Raw genomic sequence first — 21893 nt, forward strand, 5'->3', positions numbered from 1 at the left:
AATGCACTAAAAACCTTACTCAACAGTCCACAAAGTCTCACGACAGGTGAACATTGCAGAGTAGTTCATCTTACAGTAGCTGGCTCTGAAGTCAAGAAATGTTTGACGAATACATTTTGCTCCTCTGTCTTTGAATTCATAATCAATTCATCTTTGTTTTTTTTTGCAGCTTTTTGCCACACCTGATATACAAAGATAACCAACATAGAACAACAAAACCAAAATAATGTGCCAACATGTATCTGGGAATCTTAAAGTATTTTATTGATTGATCATTTCATTTTTATCAACTTATTCATTTTTGTAGTATGTATTTACATTTAGACACACAGCATATACATGTATGAAATATGCAACATCTGTGTCATAATGTAAGACAAATCCAATCATGTAGTGGTTAAAAATAAACAAATGAGAACACACCCATACGATATAGTGAGATACCGTGAATTGTGTATAGCGTTAAACCCCTATTTTCAACATATAACTGAGAAGTGAAAAATCCGAAGAAAATATATAACACCTTTGACAATGTCTCCTTTGTGTTAATATGAATATGTATTGCCACTTTATAGACAGAGAAACTATTCCTGTCCACAAGTTTTAACTACATAAATTCTCTTTCTTTCCATCACAGAAGTTCCACATGCTTTGGTGGCTCACTGCTTTTTTTTGGGAATAGCTACAGCAGCTGCATTTTTGGTTGAAGACCAGATTTGATGGGCAGGTTTGGAGGTAGGTTCTTCCATCCCAACAATTGTAAAAAGAAGATGGGTCAGCAGGGTTAGTGTATTGCCCATTGCTCTTTCCATTACAGAAGTTATTGATTGGTGGTGGATTGGTTGTGGGATAGTTACAGCAGCTGCATGTTGGGTCAAAGACCAGATTTGATGGGCAGTTTTGGAGGTAGGCTATTCCATTACCACAATTGTAAAAAGAATGTGGGTCAGCAGGGTTGGGGTATAGCCCACTGATCCTTCCATTACAGGGGTTTGGCAGCACTGCAGCTGTATCCGTGAGGCCAGGATAACCTGAAGGAATCAGATCAGAGAGTCATATTGTGTTAATTGTTCTTTAACCCTGATCATAATTTAATATCCCTGCTGAGATTTCTAAACAGAAAGAGCATACATTTGCAATCTGCACAATATGTAATAAAGTCAATAAGAGGTGATTACATTAATATGAATTACATTAAATTAAATACCCACTAACAACAACCACCGCATGACAGGATAGGATGTAAAGTTTAGAATTTTGGTTACCAAGAACCAGAAGATTATGCAGGTGGCTGAAAAACGAATTTACATAATTGTCCACCTTTATTTCTCTGCTAGTGCTATTGATTTTGTTTAAAGCATGTAATGAACTTACCCAAGCTGGCGATGATCAAACAGAGACCTACAAAAAAAACAAAGCTTAGGAGATCAGTTTACCTAAATGAATGGTAATGGTGACACTGTTTTCTGTAAAGAGCTGAATTAAATGCAAATTTTCAAAAGCACCACAAACAAAAAGTCACTGTAATCTCAAAGATATAAAAAAATTGGTAAACAAAACAAAAACTATCTGCATGGCTAGATACCACTGGAGGTAAGTGAGAAAATATTCATTACAATAACCTGTCCAGTGGGCCTTACCTGCAGTTAGAGTGAGTTTGCACATGTTGCCACTGTGTAGACAAGACGAAATAAAATTGTATTAAAATGCATCTGAAAAAATATAAACCTGATTCAAAAACAAATCCTCGCCCTAAGCTAATATTAATAATATTATTAGCAAAACTATTGCCACACAAATTGCATTTCACGTTGGAAAACTGCACATGTTTCCTGTTCAAAATGGTCTCAGAAAGTAGGTCAGTTTCATATTCTGCGGTGTGTCTATCAGTGCCACAAAGCAGTTTGTGGGTTTACTTGGAACGCTTATTTTCATACACGCTACATACACAGCTGATGTGTTTTTGCATTTAAGACATAGGCAGGAGTAATTGATGTAGTCCACACCCAACTTAAACAATACATGTTGTCCAAGATTAACAATTAAGTTCTTCCTACAACACAGATTATTTGTTTTGTAAAAGAAATGTTTCATAGCAGGATAGTTATTACTCAGCATAGTTTAAGTATCTGCTTTACCCAAATCAACTTTAAAGTAAAGTCATAATATTGGCACGAAAACGCAACTGTACATTCACATAGTCAGACCCAAGCTGCTGCTTGAGAAATTATACCATTTTACAGCACCAATGATGTTTTCACTTACTGTACCTTTTATATTATCAGGATGGTGGGTAAGATTCAATCAGTGATTAATCAGCACCTGTAAGCATTAAAGAACACAGTAAAAACTTGAAATACACCAATGTAATTAAAACCGAAAGAAATTAGTAATCAGAAGTTAGATCAAATATGAATTAAAACATTATCAAAAGTATAGGGAGGGGAAAGGATATGGTGCTGGGATCAGGAGGGATTTGACTGAACAGGTTGGTTACGGTATGATTATAATCAATCAAGTTAGATTAATTAATTGCCTGTTTCATGCAGAAAAACTTCTTTATGATGATCACATGTACCTAATTGGGACCACAAATAATAATAATAATAATAATAATACTACTACTACTACTACTACTACTACTACTACTAATAATAATAATAATAATAATAATAATAATAATAATAATAATAATAATAATATTAGAAAGCTACACCAAAATAAAAAGAGAAAAGTTCTGCACAGTGCCTTCTAGTTCACTCCCTAAAATGTGTTTAGTATAGTCTGTTAGAGATTTAGCAGGTAGGCTATAGCAATATACATAGCAACAACAAAGAAATCACATAAATGATAAATGTAGTTTGTCAAAATCAGAGTAAAAGGGATACTTACAAATATAATGGTGAAAGAAGCGTATTGTGTTTGATGGCTGTCTGTTGGATGTCTGACGGATGTGTGGCTGAGCTTTTTTATATTGGTTAGACAAGGAAGCTGTTAAATAGGTTGCGGTTTAATACTCCAATGTTGCAATGCCCAAAGTAATTAGATGCTGATGAAAACTAGGACAACAGATCTAAGTCACCTCATGCCAGGCCCAAGTTCAACATTTTCACCTGTAGTTCCTGGCCAGTTTCTAATAGAATTCCTATAATCAACAAATATTTTTTAAACGACATCATACGCAAGATGTGTTTAATTACAGTAATCTGACAGCATGTGACTATTAACTAGGGAGGGGTAATTGCTGCATTGTTGCATGGAATTGTTGCAATGTCCTGATTATACTCTGTTAATTGGTACAAAAATCTGAGTCACCTCATACCATGCCCTTGTGACTTTCCTTTGTGATTTCAAAGTGTATTTGCAGATATAGCATGAAGCCACCATGTTTAAATTTCTGTCTGTTAAGAAGGTTTTCTTTTGGGGAACTGAGAACCCTCCAGTCATCATAAGTAACGTGCACTAGAGTCAGACCACTTACAAAAACTTGAAATTGATAGATTAAGCAAAGTATGTAGCTAATGTATGTAGGTTAAGAACAATAAAACGGCGGTACACAACACAGCGGCCTAACTTTGTTTTTATACCTCCGCGTCTGCAACAGCGTGATGGGAGGCATTATATTTTGGGGTTATCTGCACATCCGTCCATCCGTCCATCCCATTCTCGTGAATGTGATATCTCAGGAACGCCTTGAGGGATTTACTTCAAATTTGGCAAAAACGTCCACTTCGACTCATGGATGAACTGAATACATTTTGGTTGTCATGGGTCAATGCCTCTGTGTCCTCACAAACATGTTTATGGCCATGACTCCAGAGTTCCTACGTTAATAAGTGTCTTTATCATCATAAAGTTTATGATGTGATGACATTTTATATCCAGAAGATTAAAAATCAACCTCACTGTGACACACACAAAAATGTGTTTCTGGCCTATATCCAGCATCATAACTCAGAAGGGGAGATTGTAATCATATTTCATTTTTGGTCGGACACTGAATTGGTGACGCTAATCTTAAAACTGTGGTGATTGTATAGATCGTCTGTGCTACGGGCTTAAGATGTGGGTAAAGCATTCAGGTCCAAGGTTCTTGCATAATCCCACCCTCTTCATTTTCTGTTTCTGGTTATCAACCAGAAGAGGGAGCCTCTTGTTCCTCTATCCATTACAAACTCATTGGATTTGCTGATCTTGAGCTTCAGATGATTGCCTTTGCAACATATGACGAAGCTCTCCTCTGTACTACTCTGTAAAAAAAAAAGTCTCTAAGTGAAGACAGCATGTTTCTCACTGGAAATGATTCACTGGAATCATACATGTCAATATAGTGATAGCTTGCATTTTGCCAAAGAATACTATCCAATCCAATCCACTTTATTTATATAGCACAATTTTAACAAACACAAAGTTTCCAAAGTGCTGCACAAAAGATAAAACAAAATAAATAGATAACACAATAAAAGCACAGAAGTACCCAATATAAAGATAAATGAAATACAAATTAAAATAAAATTAAATAAGCAAATATGCACATAACATCAACACTCTACCTGGTGTTAAAAGCCAAAGAAAAGAGGTGGGTTTTAAGATGAGTTTTAAAATTAGACAGAGAGGAGGCCTGTCTAATGTGCGCCTCTGCACATGAGACAGGCCTCTTCGACTTCGGAGTCCATTCCAAAGTTTTGGAGCTGCAACGGCAAATGCTCAATCCCCTCTGAGCTTGAGCCTAGCTTTAGGCACCATCAGGAGCAGCTGGTCAGCTGACCTGAGAGATCTGCTGGGAGTGTAGGGGTGTAGCAGCTCAGAGAGGTAAGGTGGGGCAAGGCCATTCAAGGCTTTAAAAACAAATGAAAGAATTTTAAAGTGAATCCTGAAATGGACGGGCAACCAGTGGAGTGAAGCTAAAATAGGTGAAATGTGCTCATACTTTCTTGTGCCAGTTAAAAGACGTGCAGCAGCATTTTGAACTAGTTGAAGACGAGCAATGGAGGACCCACTAGCCCCTATGTAAAGTGCATTACAGTAATCCAGCCGAGAAGTCACAAAGGCATGGATTACTGACTCAAAGTGTTGTCTCTGAAGGACTGGTTTGATTTTTGCCAGCTGCCTTAACTGGAAAAAGCTAGACTTCACCACAGCTTTAATCTGGCTGTCAAATTTGAGATCATTTGAGATTCAGAAAATTCAAAGACATCCAAGCTTTAATGTCATGTAAACACTGTAGCAGTGGGTTAACAGAGTAGAACTCTGACTTTTTGAGGGGGACGTAGATCTGGCTGTCATCCGAATAACAGTGAAAGGAAATGCCATGTTTCCTAAGAATGGAACCAAGTGGGAGTAGATACATATAAAATAAACTGGTTGGTGTATTGCTCAAGAGCCAAGGAAGCGCAGTGTCGAGTTGAATTGTTTGGATGAGCGGTTCTGGAGAAAAGGCAAGCAGCAATACCGGAGGCCATGCAATCAGCCCGTTTCAAACAGGCACATCTTGCACGGGCACTACACTACTGTATAGGTGAAAGGAAAAGAAAGAAGTAGACAGAGTCAAGAACCAGTAATATATGAATTACCAATCAGTTTGATGACAATTCTTTTTTTAATTTTCAAAAGATAGCAAGCTCTTCTTCTGGAAGATGGCCAGCCTGTCTCAAATTATGAAAATGAATTTGAGAATTACATTTATAAAAGTGGCAAGAATGTAAATTCATGTTTAAACCCATATATCCGATAAATACTGATAACATAAGCTACTACAACTACTATTTCTAGTCATAGTTCTGTTATCTTTATTGTTACTATAATTGCCACTGTTCATCGTACCCCCAACCATCACCGGCAAACGCCCGTCCACCAAGAGCCTGTGTCTGTCTGAGGTTTCTGCATAAAGGGACATTTTTCTCACCACTCAAGGTTTCTGCCTAAAAGAAATTTTTCCTTGCCACTGTTGCACTAAATGCTTGCTCATGGGGGAATTATTGAAATTGTTGGTTCTTTGTAAATATAGTGTGGTAGTTTATCTGTAAAGTGTCTTGAGATAACTCTCGTTATGATTTGATACTTTAAATGAAAGTGAATTGAATTGAATTGAATTGACATATTGTCCTTGTGGTCTTCAAATCAACTGGTTTTAGAAGTCCCAAGGTCAAGGTATAAACGATGGGGTGATCAGGCTTTTGCAGTTGCTGCCCCGAGGCTCTGGAACAAGTTACCCCCTGATATTTGCACTATTACAGTTCTGTCAGGTCCATTAACTCAAGAACAACGCAGACAATAAAAATGCTTTAAGAAATTTTATTGAATAAATTACGAAATAAATTACAGCGGTATGGCTGTGTTCAGCAGCAGTAATAGGGGACCCGCACACACAGTTTAAGACTGGGAGAGCTAAATTATTACATATTATTACATATTCCCCCTATGAACAGAGCGGCAACGATGACATAGAAGCGTATGTCACGTTATACACAACAAGGTGGAGCTGGGTAGGAGGTGGGTTGCATAGATGCGAGCAGCAAGCAGTTAGGAGCAAACTAAAGCAGCTTTAAGGGAGCTGCTTCAGCTGATGCAGCTCAGCTGAAAGAGCTCCCTTGCCAGCCTCAAGTATTGGTGCACCTTACAGGGGGTTGAATGTTTAGCAGGTGAAAAGCAGATCAAAGGTGCAGCAGGGGGGACAAATATGCCATTATCTGGAATCATAGTGTATTCTGCTCACTGGGTGTGATTTAGGACATATCTTTGATGGGGTGTAATTTATGTGGCATATCCGTTTCCGTATTCAAGTTAAGATGTGTGGTGGCAAATTTTGTTTTAACCATTATTGATTAATGATTTTAACCATTTTCTTCTTCTTGTTTAAAACCTCCATAGAAAGCTGTTCCTTCTTCGTAGACTCTTAAAGACTAGAGAGGGACAGCTGCAACCGTGAACTATAGCCCAGTAGAGTTATTTAGTTCTACTAGCCTGAACCTTCTCATTTGTTTAAGTTTTGCTTAGATAGAAGTGGAGAACACGATGACACACAACAGTGAGAACACAGGCTTCACCTCCTGAGATTAACTATTGTTTAGGCTAATGAAAAGAACACACACAGGGGAAGGTGAGGATAGTTTGACTTTTAATGATGTCCTCTTTTGAACTATGGCCATGCTAAAAGATAAAGTGAGAGGGGTGGCTAAAGAGAGGTTTTGACTATATGATGATGTGATGTTTAGATTTTTAGTTTAGAAAGACATTTTCAGTTGTGCTGCGTGTACCTTTGAAACTGTGTTTTCTCCATTTGCAAATGTAAATAAATACTCAAAGACCAAACTTTGGTTTAATTCTCTAACGGTCGTTATTCGTTTTCATTTGATCATTGATATTTCTAAACGCTGCTGCTTCATAGGAAACTTCCATCACAGATGCCATTTGTTGTTCCCTGCCTTGTCAATTAAATTAATTAAAGTCAATTGAATGGGCATCAAGGAAGTCAGAGTAACACACACACACACACGCACGCACGCAGACTAGTTTGGTAAAATCTATTTAAGGCCACTGGAACCACACCTATATGTAAGCATAGGTGACTGAAGGTGTTTTTAGACACAGATGATTTTGGCATGCTCTGATATTAGTGTCAATTAAAACAAATCTAAGCTGTACATTCAAAGTACCATGACTTTTTTCTAAGTTCAGCTACAATAATATCTTAGTAGACTGTATTTCACAATTGTACCTTTTTTAAATTACTTGTAAAAAAGAAAGTTGTTAAAAGTAGTTTTAGAAGTTTGCTGGAATATGTAAAAAAAACATTACCTTACCCAATGTAACAGACTGTTTTGGTCAATTACGGTGATTGTGAAGTCTATGGTATGTAACAAGAACAACTACTTTTACCTGCTCCATTGTTTTATACAACTAATTTGCTATCTAAAAAAGTATGGCGGATGTTTTTTCACCAAGAAGAAGCAGGGGGGAAGAGAAGACTACAGGCAAACTCTCTCTCTATTGGTGCCTGACTCTGAATGTTATTAAAGCTGCCACTTATTTTGCTCCACCACAGTTAATTTACTCACACCACTTTGTAAGAATTATAAATAACCAGCTTACTGTTATGTTAAAATGTTTCATTAAAACATGATAATGTGACCCACACTGGGATACAGCTGATACCATATGTGAGCAGGTGTGTCTTTAACTCAACTCCAGAGGATCAAGGTCAAGACCAAACCGGGTATAGATAGAAAGATAGATAGATAGATAGATAGATAGATAGATAGATAGATAAATACTTTTTTCGTCCCAATAGAAGTTTTAGTAGGGATATTTGATAGATACTAATTATCAGCTATAAATCCCGATTTTGTTCTTGAAATGACAGTAGTCAAAATTACCCCACTGTGCACCGTTAAAACATTGGTCAGTAGTTACATGACAGCAAGCAGCAGTGAACGATGCACACAGAAAGTTGTTTGTGCCTTTTTCCTTTAAGTTTAAGTTCTGCTGTTTGTTGAAAATGAAAGTGTTTTGTTTATAATGGGGTGAAGAGCATCTGTCATATTATCATATCATCACATATGAGGGACAAAGTACTTTACTACATTGAGTATGTTACTCAAATTATTTAGTTTGTACCATGTTATTATTTGTTTCCCTCAAATGTATTATTACCTTGTATATTTGTATTTGTACTAGACCATGCTCCTAAAATAATACATTCCTTCATTGAGGTAATGTAAAAGTAGAAATTACTGAAGTTGTTGTAGTTGTTTAAAGATGTTGATTCAGTCTTCTTTGTTTGGTGGCCAGCTTGGGCTGATGAGTGCAGGTTTCGCTGTGTGGTGCAGTGCAAAATAATGAGTCGAAGTTGTCTGATCACAGGCAATCTAACCAGGATATGTGAGGGTGTTTTGGGCTTTTTATGCGAAACACAACTTGTATAATAATTAGTAGTATTAATCATACCAACACAGCACCCAATTCAACAGTCATATGATTCTTTGCTGTTGAAACCTTGAAGTTCCGAACCCACCAACAGTCTTATGGTTTTTGTGTTTTGTCTTATTTTGGTATTCTTTTTTTCAGTTTTGTATACACTTATGCTCTGAATATATATATATATATATATATATATATATATATATATATATATATATATATATATATATATATATATATATATATATATATATATATATATATATTTATATATATATATAAATAATAGATATATATATCTATATATATATATGTATCTATATATATAGATATATAGATATATATGTATGTTTATATGTTAATAAATAATGTGTTATAGTCTCGTTAAACTAGCTCCTTATGTGCTCTACCAATGCAAGTACAAAAATGAATGGACATAAAACCCTTACTCAACAGTCCACAAAGTCTCACGACAGGTGAACATTGCAGAGTAGTTCATCTTACAGTAGCTGGCTCTGAAGTCAAGAAATGTTTGACGAATACATTTTGCTCCTCTGTCTTTGAATTCATAACTTTGTTTGAATCACTTTTTTTGCAGCTTTTTGCCACACCTGATATACAAAGATAACCAACATAGAACAACAAAACCAAAATAATGTGCCAACATGTATCTGGGAATCTTAAAGTATTTTATTGATTGATCATTTCATTTTTATCAACTTATTCATTTTTGTAGTATGTATTTACATTTAGACACACAGCATATACATGTATGAAATATGCAACATCTGTGTCATAATGTAAGACAAATCCAATCATGCAGTGGTTAAAAATAAACAAATGAGAACACAACCATACGATATAGTGAGATACCGTCAATTGTGTATAGCGTTACACCCCTATTTTCAACATATAACTGAGAAGTGAAAAATCCGAAGAAAATATATAACACCTTTGACAATGTCTCCTTTGTGTTAATATGAATATGTATTGCCACTTTATAGACAGAGAAACTATTCCTGTCCACAAGTTTTAACTACATAAATTCTCTTTCTTTCCATCACAGAAGTTCCACATGCTTTGGTGGCTCACTGCTTTTTTTGGGAATAGCTACAGCAGCTGCATTTTTGGTTAAAGACCAGATTTGATGGGCAGGTTTGGAGGTAGGTTCTTCCATCCCAACAATTGTAAAAAGAAGATGGGTCAGCACGGTTAGTGTATTGCCCATTGCTCTTTCCATTACAGAACTTATTGATTGGTGGTGGATTGGTTGTGGGATAGTTACAGCAGCTGCATGTTGGGTCAAAGACCAGATTTGATGGGCAGTTTTGGAGGTAGGCTATTCCATTACCACAATTGTAAAAAGAATGTGGGTCAGCAGGGTTGGGGTATAGCCCACTGATCCTTCCATTACAGGGGTTTGGCAGCACTGCAGCTGTATCCGTGAGGCCAGGATAACCTGAAGGAATCAGATCAGAGAGTCATATTGTGTTAATTGTTCTTTAACCCTGATCATAATTTAATATCCCTGCTGAGATTTCTAAACAGAAAGAGCATACATTTGCAATCTGCACAATATATAATAAAGTCAATAAGAGGTGATTACATTAATATGAATGTCATTAAATTAAATACCCACTAACAACAACCACCGCATGACAGGATAGGATGTAAAGTTTAGAATTTTGGTTACCAAGAACCAGAAGATTATGCAGGTGGCTGAAAAACGAGTTGCCCTGTTTACATAATTGTCCACCTTTATTTATCTGCTAGTGCTATTGATTTTGTTTAAAGCATGTAATGTACTTACCCAAGCTGGCGATGATCAAACAGAGACCTTCAAATTGACAGACTGGTTATTATTTGGTTAAAAAAACCCAAAGCTTAGGAGATCAGTTTACCTAAATGAATGCTAATGGTGACACTGTTTTCTGTAAAGAGCTGAATTAAATGCAAATTTTCATAAGCACCACAAACCAAAAGCCACTCTAATCTCAAAGATATAAAATAAATTGGTAAACAAAACAAAAACTATCTGCATAGATACCACTGGAGGTAAGAAAATATGCATTACAATAACTTGTCCAATGGGCCTTACCTGCTGTTAGAGTGAGTTTGCACATGTTGCCACTCTGTAGACAAGAAGAAATAAAATGAATTGTATTAACATGCATCTGAAAAAAACCTAAACATGATTCAAAAACAAATCCTCGCCCTAAGCTAATATTATTATTATTATCAAAACTATTGCCACACAAATTGCAATTCACGTTGGAAAACTGCACATCTTTCCTGTTCGAAATGGTCTTAGAAAGTAGGTCAGTTTCATATTCTGTGGTGTGTCTATCAGTGCCACAAAGCACTTAGCACAGTTTGTGGGTTTACTTGGAACGCTTATTTTCATACACGTTACATACACAGCTGATGTGTTTTTGCATATAAGACGTAGGCAGGAGTAATTGATGTAGTCCACACCCAAGTTAAACAATACATGTTGTCCAAGATAAACACTTAAGTTCTTCCTACAACACGGTTTTGGCAGATTATTTGTTTTGTAAAAGAAATGTTTCATAGCAGGATAGTTATTACTCAGCATAGTTTAAGTATCTGCTTTACCCAAATCAATTTTAAAGTAGTCATAATATTGGCACGAAAATGCAACTGTACATTCACATATATACAGAAAGTATACCATTTTACAGCACCAATGATATTTTCACTTACCTTTATCAGGATGGTGGGTAAGATTCAATCAGTGATTAAACAGCACCTGTAATCATTAAAGAACACAATCAAAACTTGAAATACACAAATGTAATTAAAACCGAAAGAAATGAGTGATCAGAAGTTAGATAAAATATGAATTAAAACAATATCAAAAGTAAAGGGATGGGAAAGGACATGGCACTCAGATCAGGAGTGATTGCACTGAAGAATTTGGTTACTGTATGATTATAATCAATCCAGTTTGATTAATTGATTGCCTGCATCATGCAAAAACCTTTTTATGACTGAACATGATCACATGTACATACATTAATGGGACCACAAACAACAATAATAATGATATTAGAAAGCTACAACAAAATAAAAAGAGAAACATTCTGCCCAGTGCCTGCTAGTTCACTCCCCTACCTAAAATGTGTTTAGTATAGCCAGTTAGAGATTGAGCAGGTAGGCTATAGTAATATACATAGCAACAACAAAGAAATCACATAAATGATAAATGTAGTTTGTCAAAATCAGAGTATAAGGTATACTTACAAATATAGTGGTGAAAGAAGTGTATTGTGTCTGATGGATGTCTGTTGGATGTCTGATGGATGTGTGGCTGAGCAGTTTATATTGGGTAGACAGCTGAGGTAGCTGTTAAACAGGGTGCAGATAATTACTCCAAGTTCCTGTAGTTCCTGGCCAGTTGCTAATAGAAATTCCTTTAATCAACAAATATTTTTCAAACAACATCACACGTAAGTTGTGCTTAATTACAGTAAGCTGACAGCATGTGGCAATTAACGATAGGGATGGGTAATTGCTGCATTGTTGCATGGAATTGTTGCAATGTCCTAATTACACTCTGTAAGATGGTACAAAAATCTGAGTAACCTCATGCCATACCCTTGTGACTTTGATTTCCAATTGTATTTGCAGATATAGCATGATACCACCATGTTTAAATTTCTGTCTGTTAAGAAGGTTCCTCTTTTTCGGGAGACTGAGAACCCTGCAGTCATTATTACTAATATGCACTAGAGTCAGACCACTTACAAAAACTTGAAATTGATAGATTAAGCAAAGTATGTAGCTAATGTATGTAGGTTAAGAACAACAAAACAGCAGCACACAACACAGCGGCCTAACTTTGTTTTTATACCTCCGCGTCTGCAACAGCGTGACCGGAGGCATTATGTTGTCGGGTTGTCTGCACATTCATCCATCCATCCATCCATCCATCCGTCCATCCGTCCATCCGTCCATCCGTCTTATGAATTAATGAAGACACTAAGTACAACCCTTTTGAACCATGCGCCCGGCGCACAGACCCTTTTTTTCCGTCAAATTAGCAAAAGTGGATTTGGACACTCCCTAAACGCACTGTCCTTGCGCCATGCACCTCACGCCATGACTGCGCATGGATCGTTAAAATAGGGCCCTTAGACTCATGGATGAACTGATAACTTTTTGGTGGTCAAAGGTCAATGTCACTGTGACCTCAAAAAACATGTTTTTGGCCATGACTTAAGAGTGGATTTGCTGATCTTGAGCTTCAGGTTATTGCTGTTGCAACATATGACGAACCTCTGCACTGTTAGGAAAGTCCTAATATACTGTTTAAGGAATTTTCTGTAATGGCTTTTCACTGGTGTTTTTCCATATCGTAATTTTTGGAAGTACATAGGCTATACTGTAAATCTACAACATTTTCCATTTTTAGATCAACAGAAATGTCCGTTAACTTAAAGGAAAAGGTACTGGTAATTTTCTGCCAGGACATTATCCGTTTCTTTACGGATTTTGTTTGTTAAAGTGTGTTTTTTCTGTACTCCTCCGTACAAATAGTCTCTAAGTGAAGACAGGATGTTTCTCACTGGAAATTATTCACTGGAATCGTACGTGTCAATATAGTGACAACTTGCATTTTGCCAAAAAATACACTTGATGCTTTTATGTAATGGTGGGTGTATTAATCAGGAGCCAAGGCAGTGCAGTGATCAGTTGAAGTTAGAAAGTAGATGAAAGGAAAAGAAAGAATTAGACATAGTCAAGAGCCATTATAAATGAATTACCAGTTAATTTGATGACAATTCCTTTTTTAATTTTGAAAAGATAGCAAGCTCTTCTTCTGGAAGATGGCCAGCCTGTCTCATATTATGAAAATTAATTTGAGAATTACATTGTTAAAAACTTCTAAAAAGAGAGAAGTGGCAAGTGTAAACCCATATATCTGATAAACATTTATTGGCAATCCTAAAAAGTTTGCAATATTATTAATAATAATTATTAAGAGGGGATATGTACCTTGCCTTTTCAACTCTCTAGCAGAAAACTGGTCTTGTCCATGTACCGTTTGAAAATAATAGTAAACATCAAGTTTTTTTTAAATTAAGAGAACAAATTATGTCAAGTCTCCATCACAAATGATAATTTTGTCAAAGTAATGCACGAAAGTGAGGTAACGTAACAAATGTACAAATTGCAACCCAAACCTCCATTTTTTCACTTAACTAAGTAGTTGTGTTGCCTAAACCTAACCAAGTAAATGTTGTGCCTAAACCTATAACCAACTGCGACCGTTTCAGAACGTTTACAACATGTTTAACCGTTACGTTTAGCTATGAGGATGGAAAACGCTCCTGTGGGTTGTATATCCTGCCCCACTATGGACGCCAATTTATGAAGTGCTCCTATGGGTTGTATTAGAGGTGCAGGAACTGTAGGAACAAACGACCCACAATATGTGGTTGTATGGTTTGGAGGACTTGTTGAAATAAAGGGATAATCTTGGTTTATGTAAGATCTTTGGGAACAATGCCAATCTCATTGATCTGCCAAACATATGAGTAATATGAGGGTCCTGAATATAATTAGATAACTCTTTAACTAATGAACTACCAACTTATTATGGCCAGCAGATCTTGTTACCCAACAAACATTTAATCTTGTCTATGGAGAAACAACAAGTCTTTTTTTGGTAGCCAAAGGTTTTTTCAGTCCAAGCAGGAAGTGCACAGGTGTAATTAGCATTGCTTATAGCCCCATACCAGAGCTGGCCTACTTTCAGTGTTATTGTCTAGTAAATACTGGCTTAGCATACTGTGATCATCACTATTATTATTTACACCCGTGAGTTTCCTGATATGACAGAAAGGATTACTGCATGCTGTTTGTATATTAAGAACATGGCTAGCAAAGGTTTTTAAATGTTTAATAATATCCCTAACTACTAACTAGCTTTTGCCCTTAACCTGCCTGTGTTCCCCCTAAACAACTTATTTGTAACTGGCTGTTTGTGTGACATCACTGATAAAAAAACTGATGAGTAAGAAATTATATAACTATAATATGAATGTTTAATTAGGCAGCTTTCATACATGCCATTTCATCAGAGCACAAACATCTTTCAAGTGCATTTTTACCATGAAAATGTGTGATTTTGGTAGTAAGCAAAAATTAAATAATGGGTATTTTTTACCTCTTTTCCCTTAATTCAATTCAATTCAATTTTATTTATAGTATCAAATCAGAACAAAAGTTATCTCGAGACACTTTACAGATAGAGTAGGTCTAGACCACACTCTATAAATTCCAAAACCCCTACAATTACAGTAATTCCCTCAAGAGCAAGCATTAGCAGTGGCTATTGCGACATTGGCCAGAAAAACTCCCTTTTAGACTAGAAACCTCGGCAGACCCAGACTCTTGGTAGGCGGTGTCTGACGGGCGGTTGGGGCGTGATGAACAGTGGTGATAATAGTCACATTAGAAGTCACAGTGACTTGAAGTTATCGTGGAAGTTCATGTCATAGCAGGGCACATCGTGTCATACTGAGTAGTGCAGTCTCCTATACCGGATCCTGACTACTCTGTGCATAGGAACATCACAGCAGGGTGTTGCGGGATGTAACGTGGCACTGCAGAGCATGGGTGGATGCTGCGGATGCAGCAGGACGCAGCAGGATGCGGCCGGGAAATGCAGAGAATCGCAGAGCTATGCGATTCTCTGCAGTAAACTCCCCAGAGCTAGATACAAGTGGACATCATTTGACAACACTTTCAAAACAATATCAGCAAAAGGCTGTCTCACAGAGAAATGCATAGTAAGATAACAAAATTGTCACTTACTGAACATTTTAATTTTTTAAACATGCACACACACACACACACACACACACACACACACACACAGGTCACAACCAAAAAATACACATAACGCCTTTTGTCATGGCGGGTGAATTTTTTAGGGGCCAAAGAAGCACAGTGACGAGTTAGAAAATAGTATTAAGTGAATACATTGAGTATATGTTGCTACTCCATGGATAAAAGTATCAACAGTTGCAGTCGGATTTAAATGTCTATCCAATGTCTAAGTGCGATCTAATTACTGTTTACCTGACCTTACTGCGTTGTGCCTATTGTTTTTTCAATTTTTGCTTCCTTGTATCTCTCTCTCATTTGTCTTTTATTTCCCTTGCCAGCCTCGAGTATTGGCACACCTCAAAGGGCGTTGAATGTTTAGCAGGTGAAAAGCAGATCAAAGGTGCAGCAGGGGGGACAAATATGCCATTATCTGGAATCATAATGTATTCTGCTCACTGGGTGTGATTTAGGACATATCGTTGCTGCGGTGTAATTTATGCGGCATATCCGTTTCAAGTCAAGATGCCATTTGTTGTTTCCTGCCTTGTTAATTAAATTAATTAAAGTCAATTTAATGGGCATCAAGGAAGTCACAATAACACACACACACACACACACACAATGTCAAACACACACACACACACACACACACACACACACACACACACACACACACACACACACACACACAGACGTTGTATCTGTCTTGTAAAAGAAAGCATGTAAAGATGACAGTTGCTTGTACTCTTAAGCAACATTCTTCTTGATGTGGAAGACTTTGCAGTATGCTGTAGTTTGGTAAGAATCTATTTAAGGCCACTGGAACCACACCTGGGTGTGATTTAGGACATATCTTTGCTGAGTGTAATTTATGGCATTTCCGTTTCAAGTTAAGATGCCATTTGTTGTTCCCTTCCTTGTCAATTAAATTAATTAAAGTCAATTGAATGGGCATCAAGGAAGTCAGAGTAACACACACACACACACACACGCACGCACGCAGACTAGTTTGGTAAAATCTATTTAAGGCCACTGGAACCACACCTATATGTAAGCATAGGTGACTGAAGGTGTTTTTAGACACAGATGATTTTGGCATGCTCTGATATTAGTGTCAATTAAAACAAATCTAAGCTGTACATTCAAAGTACCATGACTTTTTTCTAAGTTCAGCTACAATAATATCTTAGTAGACTGTATTTCACAATTGTACCTTTTTTAAATTACTTGTAAAAAAGAAAGTTGTTAAAAGTAGTTTTAGAAGTTTGCTGGAATATGTAAAAAAAACATTACCTTACCCAATGTAACAGACTGCTTTGGTCAATTACGGTGATTGTGAAGTCTTTGGTATGTAACAAGAACAACTACTTTTATCTGCTCCATTGTTTTATACAACTAATTTGCTATCTGAAAAAGTATGGCGGATGTTTTATCACCAAGAAGAAGCAGGGGGGAAGAGAAGACTACAGGCAAACTCTCTCTCTATTGGTGCCTGACTCTGAATGTTATTAAAGTTGCCACTTATTTTGCTCCACCACAGTTCATTTACTCACACCGCTTTGTAAGAATCATAAATAACCAGCTTACTGTTATGTTAAAATGTTTCATTCAAACATGATAATGTGACCCACACTGGGATACAGCTGATACCATATGTGTGCAGGTGTGTCTTTAACTCAACTCCAGAGGATCAAGGTCAAGACCAAACCAGGCATAGATAGATAGATAGATAGATAGATAGATAGATAGATAGATAGATAGATAGATAGATAGATACTTTTTTTTTCGTCCCAATAGAAGTTTTAGTAGGGATATTTGATAGATACTAATTATCAGCTATAAATCCCGATTTTGTTCTTGAAATGACAGTAGTCAAAATTACCCCACTGTGCACCATTAAAACATTGGTCAGTAGTTACATGACAGCAAGCAGCAGTGAACGATGCACACAGACAGTTGTTTGTGCCTTTTTCCTGTAAGTGTAAGTTCTGCTGTTTGTTGAAAATGAAAGTGTTTTGTTTATAATGGGGTGAAGAGCATCTGTCATATTATCATATCATCACATATGAGGGACAAAGTACTTTACTACATTGAGTACGTTACTCAAATTATTTAGTTTGTACCATGTTATTATTTGTTTCCCTCAAATGTATTATTACCTTGTATATTTGTATTTGTACTAGACCATGCTCCTAAAATAATACATTCCTTCATTGAGGTAATGTAAAAGTAGAAATTACTGAAGTTGTTGTAGTTGTTTAAAGATGTTGATTCAGTCTTCTTTGTTTGGTGGCCAGCTTGGGCTGATGAGTGCATGTTTCGCTGTGTGGTGCAGTGCAAAATAATGAGTCGAAGTTGTCTGATCACAGGCAATCTAACCAGGATATGTGAGGGTGTTTTGGGCTTTTTATGCGAAACACAACTTGTATAATAATAAGTAGTATTAATCATACCAACACAGCACCCAATTCAACAGTCATATGATTCTTTGCTGTTGAAACCTTGAAGTTCCGAACCCACCAACAGTCTTATGGTTTTTGTGTTTTGTCTTATTTTGGTAGTCTGTTTTTCAGTTTTGTATTTCTCATACACTTATGCTCTGAATATATATATATATATATATATATATATATATATATATATATATATATATATATATATATATATATATATATATATATATATATATATATATATATATATATATATATATATATATATATATATATATATATATATATATATATATATATATATATATATATATATATATATATATGTATGTTTATATGTTAATAAATAATGTGTTATAGTCTCGTTAAACTAGCTCCTTATGTGCTCTACCAATGCAAGTACAAAAATGAATGGACATAAAACCCTTACTCAACAGTCCACAAAGTCTCACGACAGGTGAACATTGCAGAGTAGTTCATCTTACAGTAGCTGGCTCTGAAGTCAAGAAATGTTTGACGAATACATTTTGCTCCTCTGTCTTTGAATTCATAACTTTTTTTGAATTTTTTTTTTTTGCAGCTTTTTGCCACACCTGATATACAAAGATAACCAACATAGAACAACAAAACCAAAATAATGTGCCAACATGTATCTGGGAATCTTAAAGTATTTTATTGATTGATCATTTCATTTTTATCAACTTATTCATTTTTGTAGTATGTATTTACATTTAGACACACAGCATATACATGTATGAAATATGCAACATCTGTGTCATAATGTAAGACAAATCCAATCATGCAGTGGTTAAAAATAAACAAATGAGAACACAACCATACGATATAGTGAGATACCGTCAATTGTGTATAGCGTTACACCCCTATTTTCAACATATAACTGAGAAGTGAAAAATCCGAAGAAAATATATAACACCTTTGACAATGTCTCCTTTGTGTTAATATGAATATGTATTGCCACTTTATAGACAGAGAAACTATTCCTGTCCTCAAGTTTTAACTACATAAATTCTCTTTCTTTCCATCACAGAAGTTCCACATGCTTTGGTGGCTCACTTTTTTTGGGAATAGCTACAGCAGCTGCATTTTTGGTTAAAGACCAGATTTGATGGGCAGGTTTGAGGTAGGTTCTTCCATCCCAACAATTGTAAAAAGAAGATGGGTCAGCACGGTTAGTGTATTGCCCATTGCTCTTTCCATTACAGAACTTATTGATTGGTGGTGGATTGGTTGTGGGATAGTTACAGCAGCTGCATGTTGGGTCAAAGACCAGATTTGATGGGCAGTTTTGGAGGTAGGCTATTCCATTACCACAATTGTAAAAAGAATGTGGGTCAGCAGGGTTGGGGTATAGCCCACTGATCCTTCCATTACAGGGGTTTGGCAGCACTGCAGCTGTATCCGTGAGGCCAGGATAACCTGAAGGAATCAGATCAGAGAGTCATATTGTGTTAATTGTTCTTTAACCCTGATCATAATTTAATATCCCTGCTGAGATTTCTAAACAGAAAGAGCATACATTTGCAATCTGCACAATATACTGTATAATAAAGTCAATAAGAGGTGATTACATTAATATGAATGTCATTAAATTAAATACCCACTAACAACAACCACCACATGACAGGATAGGATGTAAAGTTTAGAATTTTGGTTACCAAGAACCAGAAGATTATGCAGGTGGCTGAAAAACGAGTTGCCCTGTTTACATAATTGTCCACCTTTATTTATCTGCTAGTGCTATTGATTTTGTTTAAAGCATGTAATGAACTTACCCAAGCTGGCGATGATCAAACAGAGACCTTCAAATTGACAGACTGGTTATTATTTGGTTAAAAAAAACCAAAGCTTAGGAGATCAGTTTACCTAAATGAATGCTAATGGTGACACTGTTTTCTGTAAAGAGCTGAATTAAATGCAAATTTTCATAAGCACCACAAACCAAAAGCCACTCTAATCTCAAAGATATAAAAAAAATTGGTAAACAAAACCAAAACTATCTGCATGGCTAGATACCACTGGAGGTAAGTGAGAAAATATGCATTACAATAACTTGTCCAATGGGCCTTACCTGCAGTTAGAGTGAGTTTGCACATGTTGCAACTGTGTAGACAAGAAGAAATAAAATGAATTGTATTAACATGCATCTGAAAAAATATGAACATGATTCAAAAACAAATCCTCGCCCTAAACTAATATTATTATTATTATCAAAACTTTTGCCACACAAATTGCATTTCACGTTGGAAAACTGCACATCTTTCCTGTTCAAAATGGTCTTAGAAAGTAGGTCAGTTTCATATTCTGTGGTGTGTCTATCAGTGCCATAAAGCACATAGCACAGTTTGTGGGTTTTCTTGGAACGTTTATTTTCATACACGCTACGTACACAGCTGATGTGTTTTTGCATTTAAGACGTAGGCAGGAGTAATTGATGTAGTCCGCACCCAACTTAAACAATACATGTTGTCCAAGATAAACACTTAAGTTCTTCCTACCACACGGTTTTGGCAGATTATTTGTTTTGTAAAAGAAATGTTTCATAGCAGGATAGTTATTACTCAGCATAGTTTAAGTATCTGCTTTACCCAAATCAATTTTAAAGTAGTCATAATATTGGCACGAAAATGCAACTGTACATTCACATATATACAGAAAGTATACCATTTTACAGCACCAATGATATTTTCACTTACCTTTATCAGGATGGTGGGTAAGATTCAATCAGTGATTAAACAGCACCTGTAATCATTAAAGAACACAATCAAAACTTGAAATACACAAATGTAATTAAAACCGAAAGAAATGAGTGATCAGAAGTTAGATAAAATATGAATTAAAACAATATCAAAAGTAAAGGGATGGGAAAGGACATGGCGCTCAGATCAGGAGTGATTGCACTGAAGAATTTGGTTACTGTATGATTATAATCAATCCAGTTTGATTAATTAATTGCCTGCATCATGCAAAAAACCTTTTTATGACTGAACATGATCACATGTACATACATTAATGGGACCACAAACAACAATAATAATGATATTAGAAAGCTACAACAAAATAAAAAGAGAAACATTCTGCCCAGTGCCTGCTAGTTCACTCCCCCTACCTAAAATGTGTTTAGTATAGCCAGTTAGAGATTGAGCAGGTAGGCTATAGTAATATACATAGCAACAACAAAGAAATCACATAAATGATAAATGTAGTTTGTCAAAATCAGAGTATAAGGTATACTTACAAATATAGTGGTGAAAGAAGTGTATTGTGTCTGATGGATGTCTGTTGGATGTCTGATGGATGTGTGGCTGAGCAGTTTATATTGGGTAGACAGCTGAGGTAGCTGTTAAACAGGGTGCAGATAATTACTCCAAGTTCCTGTAGTTCCTGGCCAGTTGCTAATAGAAATTCCTTTAATCAACAAATATTTTTCAAACAACATCACACGTAAGTTGTGCTTAATTACAGTAAGCTGACAGCATGTGGCAATTAACTAGGGATGGGTAATTGCTGCATTGTTGCATGGAATTGTTGCAATGTCCTAATTACACTCTGTAAGATGGTACAAAAATCTGAGTCACCTCATGCCATACCCTTGTGACTTTGATTTCCAATTGTATTTGCAGATATAGCATGATACCACCATGT

General features: G+C 36.1%; 3 long non-coding RNA genes across 3 annotated transcripts; all 3 read right to left on the reverse strand.

Annotated features, from left to right (window-relative positions):
• Nucleotides 1-239: 239 nt before the first annotated feature.
• LOC114559329 (uncharacterized) lies at nt 240-1674 on the reverse strand. Its single transcript, XR_003693075.1, has 3 exons — nt 1641-1674; nt 1375-1401; nt 240-1031 (listed from the first exon to the last, which is right to left on the reverse strand). It is a non-coding gene; the product is annotated as an uncharacterized LOC114559329 (long non-coding RNA).
• A 7913-nt stretch (nt 1675-9587) lies between these two features.
• LOC114559373 (uncharacterized) lies at nt 9588-12253 on the reverse strand. The gene is made up of 5 exons (XR_003693085.1): nt 12184-12253; nt 11644-11689; nt 11018-11049; nt 10730-10756; nt 9588-10378 (listed from the first exon to the last, which is right to left on the reverse strand). It is a non-coding gene; the product is annotated as an uncharacterized LOC114559373 (long non-coding RNA).
• A 7122-nt stretch (nt 12254-19375) lies between these two features.
• LOC114559469 (uncharacterized) lies at nt 19376-21556 on the reverse strand. Its single transcript, XR_003693098.1, has 5 exons — nt 21487-21556; nt 20945-20990; nt 20320-20351; nt 20024-20050; nt 19376-19667 (listed from the first exon to the last, which is right to left on the reverse strand). It is a non-coding gene; the product is annotated as an uncharacterized LOC114559469 (long non-coding RNA).
• Between the last annotated feature and the right edge of the window lie 337 nt (nt 21557-21893).

The sequence above is a fragment of the Perca flavescens genome, chromosome 7 (genome assembly GCF_004354835.1).
Source record: "Perca flavescens isolate YP-PL-M2 chromosome 7, PFLA_1.0, whole genome shotgun sequence".
NCBI classification, from domain to species: domain Eukaryota; kingdom Metazoa; phylum Chordata; class Actinopteri; order Perciformes; family Percidae; genus Perca; species Perca flavescens.